This window comes from Danio aesculapii, chromosome 21, assembly GCF_903798145.1.
Source record: "Danio aesculapii chromosome 21, fDanAes4.1, whole genome shotgun sequence".
Classification (NCBI taxonomy): Eukaryota; Metazoa; Chordata; class Actinopteri; order Cypriniformes; family Danionidae; genus Danio; species Danio aesculapii.
In genome coordinates this window covers 45,416,883-45,422,556 of record NC_079455.1, presented here as the reverse complement: position 1 = coordinate 45,422,556, position 5,674 = coordinate 45,416,883, and positions in this window count along the sequence as shown.

The window sequence follows — 5,674 nt, the reverse complement described above, 5'->3', positions numbered from 1 at the left end:
TTTTGCTTGAATTTAAATGTATTTTACTTCTATTTCTAAAGGTGTTCGGTGACTAAAATATAATTTAATAAATATATATGCTCAATAAATCTGTTTTGTTCAAATGCACCGAAATATATGACCTATATTGACTGAGAAATGGGGAAAAATACTCATTTTCAAAATGGGGTGAACTCATTTATGCTGAGCACTGTACTATATATAATACGTTAGAGTAAATAAATTGTGTGTGTGTGTGTGTGTGTGTGTGTGTGTGTGTGCGTGTGCGTGTGCGTGTGCGTGTGCGTGTGCGTGTGTGTGGGGTTTTTTACCAAACTGACACTGTTCAATAGAGATAGGCTGCGCAATCAGCTAAAATGTTTTCATGTATATGGGTGATTATATCCTACTAAGCATTTAAGATTAAGTTAATAAGTATTACTTAATAGAATTACTCAGAAATATTTACATTAATATTTAATCCCTAGTTATTTTACCATCAACCCTTTATAAATGGATTGTTTTCCTAAAAGAAGCGCTGTTGTTCCTGACGCGGCCGCTGGGTGGCAGCAGATGACAAATAATTACGCAATTTACGTAAGCGCAGCTCCGCAACATAAAAACCAAACTCTTGCAGATTTATGCAGATAGATCTGATCAAAATACATCGCGTTTTGGGTGAAAATTGTCCTTATATTTGTTTAAATTATACCCTATAATTTGAAACAAACACGAAATGGGAGCAGTCATTAAAATCCAAATGCTCATTTTAGTTTAATTCCCTTGAATCATTATGTGGTGTGTTTTCACGAACGAATAAATACATTTTCTGTGCTTAAAGGAATATATTTTAAACATTGCGTTTTATAGACTATATCATTCATGAAGAATAAATGCTAAAATGTTGATTATAGACCATCAAAAACAAAATGGTGCTAAAATCTTTATTGATTTTTAAGAATTGACGGATGTTAAAATCATGTAATGACTGATTTATATTATTATTCTGTTTTCTATTAATCAGTATTGTTTAGGTTTTAACAATAAACCCATATTTTAAAAAATACACAATTAAAACATTCATAAATCAGTTTAATCTCCGATGTAAAAGCTTATTTAGCTTTAATTAAAAAAAGAAATCATATAACCAGTATAATAATGCTTAAATTATCAATATAATAATGCTTTAAATATGATATATAATTCGTTTATAATTCTAATTAAATTCGATGTATACTCGGGGTTCATTAGTGAATATGTGTTAGGTATTTTCATAATGCGCCATTGTTTTCTTTTGGAGTTGAGGATTAATAATACACAAGTAAGGCTAGGCTCTATATTTTAATTCGTTTATTATATTTATATAGATATAATAAAACATCCCTAAATCTTTATTTTAAATCGTTAAGTAAATTAAATCCAACTATGCAGTAGCCTAAATTATAATTACAATATTTATATACGCTTTCAATAAAAGATTAGCGCTTATGAAAGGGGAAAAAAGGGCGAACACCTTTTTTGTAGAAGATAAATTTGTAGCTTCGACTTACATTTATTAAATAGCATTTGAAGCAAACATGTAGGCTAGCTACATCTAAAGAAGTGTACCAAAATAAATACGGCCAGTTCAGCATATTCACGTGTTCACAGTGAAGCCTGCAGAGACCTGGCCGGTTCATAGATGCGGGTTATTTTTATATATGAATCTTCTGAGGTGTTTATTTTTTATTTTTGTAGCCGTTCATCTGCTTCAGTATTAAATTCAGATCCTGGAGGCCTGGTTATCAGAAGCTGAAGCTATATGTTTATGTGCTGAAAGAGGAATTAAATGTGTTCGGTAATGAAATAAGAGCTATAAAATGGCGGTCAGTGTGGATCTGATTTCTATAAAGTCAACAGAAACCCAACAAAAACCCTGGAGTCAAGTTCAGACGCGCTGTTTCTCTCTCTCTTTCTCTCTTAAAGGGCTTTCAGGAATTCAGATGAAATGTCACTACAGGCTGACAGAAATCGGGGAAACAGGTGTCGTGTGAAATCGCACAGTCTGTCTCACGACTCTTCCGAAAAATGAGCAAAAAATAGAAGCGGCCCGACACTTTTATACCAATCAGTAATGTCAATCATATCTTTTTTTTCGCGCGCACGCCATGGCTGAAGTGATCCTTCGTTGGCGCTGGCGGGAAATTCCTGACTGAAGTTCAACAAAATGGTGGCGCTTTCCCATATCAACATCGACACCGTAGCTTTGTTCAGTACATTTTATACACGCAATATTATGTATATTAAGTTTAATATATAAATATAAGCAGGGTATTATAAACATCCGGATATTTATATGTGGAAAATGTGAGTACACCTGCACCACGCAGATTCTGAAATGTGCTTTGATATGTAATATTGATGAAGTTGATTCAGTGGGTTAATCAATTATTAATATTGTGTTTTAAGTGATTTCAAAGTTGCTAAGGTGTTCCGAATGAGCTGGCAAGCCGTTTTAACACCAGAATCATCTTCATATTGTTTTTATGTTAGTAGCTTAATTTGAGATATTTAGTCTTATCCATTTGTTAAATTGTGCCGTTTATTGATTAAACACTAGTATTTATTTATTATATATAGCTCTTATTGTATAAATATACAACATATAGGGAATAGTATCCTATAGTAGACACTTTCTTTTGTAGGCTAATCATAGTAACAAATCTTATTAGTCACATCCGCTTTTTATTCTTCTTATAATATAATCAAAATCCTCACAGTTCAGTTAATACGCTTACTATAGTAAATAAAAAGCTTACCACAAATATTTAGGAGTGGTAAATAAATATTAAATGTAGTAAATAAAAACTAGAGTGTATAAAATACCCACTGAAAAAGTACTAGTAGGCTGTCTACAAGTGTCTAGGTATCAAACCTCTATATATTTCATGAGTACAATAATCTATTAAAAACTAGAATCTGATGAATACATATCTTAATAAGGTAGTAAATAAAGATTAAACTGTTGTATCTAAAAAAAATAAGTGTTAGTGAATAAGTACTTAATGGAATAGGTAGGGTATCAGAACACAAGTAAGCATGAAAATAGATATCAGTATACTTTATTGATTAAATGTTAGATTGGCTTGCCATAGAGAGTTTAGCACATTGCCAAGCCATTGCTATAGTGTTTTGACTGGGCTTCAGCTCATTGCTGAATTGTTCAGACTGGGTTTAGTGTGCTGTTTAACAGCTGCGGTGTGTTTTTACTGGGTTTTAGTGAGTTGCGAAACACTGTTTTTTGGGTTCTGCTCTGTTTTACTAAACTATTTTGTTCTGACTGGGTTTTAACTTTGTATTTGGATATGTGTTGTCACTGGTTTCTACTGCACTCACATTTTGACTTTTTTATTGCATTGCCAAACAATTGCTAAAGGTGTTCGGTCTGGTTTTCAGCATGTTCCCAATTATTTTAGCACATTGCCAAACCATTGCTCTGGTGTTCTGACTGGTTTTCGGCACATTGCTACGGTCTCCGTTGTGTTCTGGGTGTTTGCCAAGGCATTGCTATGCAGTTGCTGTTCTGTGTCCTGAATTTTGTTGTTCAGTGTGGTTGCTTTATGGTTGCAACAGCGTTGTTTCATGGTTTCTTTTTTGACCCAAGTCTCAATAAGCAAACACCAGTGAAATATATGTGTGTGTGTGTGTGTGTATATATATATATATATATATATATATATATATATATATATATATATATATATATATATATTAGTTGAACATCTTTCATGCTCATTTAGACAGGACATAGATCAAAACTGTTCAGTTTGTTTGTCACAGCAAGTACCACATGTGTTTTTTTTAATGTTTATTATTTTTGGATTATTTTCACTGTAATAACATTGAAAAGGAAGCTTATGTTATTAATCTTTTGATAATACTTGTAAAGTTCCATATTCTTTAATGCAAATCTATCTATCTATCTATCTATCTATCTATCTATCTATCTATCTATCTATCTATCTATCTATCTATCTATCTATCTATCTATCTATCTATCTATCTATTTATCTATCTATCTATCTATCTATCTATCTATCTATCTTTTTTTATCAACGTGGTACCGAAGTATTGGTTAGCGCAAATGCAAATTTAAACACAGATTGGGTAATCATGTTGTATGTAATTTTCATGCATCGTGGCGCATCTGTCAATATGGTGATAACTGGTGTTGTCAAAAGAACTGTACTTCATAACCAAGTTGATAAAAAAAAATCAATATAGAATACAAAAGCATTGAAGAAGGCTATATTTTTCCTCTGAAATATATAAATAGTCTCACTGAATAATATAATAGCCCTGGGATGTTGGACAGTTTTGAAAGTCTTACACTGTCCCTTTTTAGAATCAAGTTTTCCCAGCTCACTGTCATGTGTGTATTACTACAGCAATGTGCACGGAGTTATGAGAATCCAGGGAAACTTTGGTGTATTTTAAAATGCAAGCTGATTTTCATTTAAATAAATTGTTGTAAACTATACTAGCGTTGTCAAAAATATCGATAGATCTATAAATATGAATACTGATAAAGTAAAAATGACACAATTTTGCTTTTGGTTACTATGCTGGCTTTGCTCTTTCACAGTTCCTCTTCTCACCAGCAGGTAGATGAATAATCAATAAAATTATTAAGATTTTAACACTTTTGTTTTAATCAGAAAATAAGATGAGATTGTGCTAATTATCATTATTATTTTCAAAAGGTAATTTATTGCCTTTTGAACTTAAGGAATGCTGGAATACCTGATATACGCATTATATGGTTTATTATTTTTATTTTTTACTATTTTCATTCATTTGCATACTTTTAATGTTGTTGAATTTGTTCCCCAAGTTATCCAAAATGATATCGAATATCGATATTTTTTAAGGTATAGTATCGTAAGTTAGAAAAATATTGTGAAAACACTAAACTTAATTTAAACATTTGACTTAATTTATCCAAATATCAATCTGTAATATTTTTAATAGTTCAGTTAATGGAAGTAAACGTGTTAAAAATCATTTAAATAACCCTGGACTTCATGCAAAACTCATTTTGTTTCCAATGGCTGTGCAATTACATCTTGTATATATCTCTCGTTTAGGCACAAAACTGTTTATTCCACCTCGCCCTACCCCCCCCATCCCCATTCTACAATGCTATTTGTCATCTACAGTTATTTTTACTGTAACTTGTTGTCTAGTGTGATTTTTGTATTGAAAGAATATATTTACATATGCACTGAGTAGTGAGATGCGTTTAATCTGATTGCACATGTTTATAATGTACATTGTACATGTGTACAGTGATAATAAACAGCATTCAAGTCTATTCAGTCCATTTTGAGGGATGTAAACAATAACAATGGTCCTAACATGTAGCCTGTTTTACATTTTTAATTTCCATAGCTTCCAAGAAAGTTTACATATTGATAAATAATATTATGATAGCTGTTTTAACGTTAATATACTATTAAATTTGACTCTTGTTGCAGTTCTGAAATAGTTTGACAACAAGCAGGAAATTTTCAGGGGCCATGATATAACCATATTGAAATGGTCTATTATGGATGTGAGTCTTACTTTGTAGACATTTCTCTGAATTAAACTGCACAACCCAAAAGAAACAATGCTAATCAAAAGGATAAGAACTGGCTCGCTATATAATTTTATT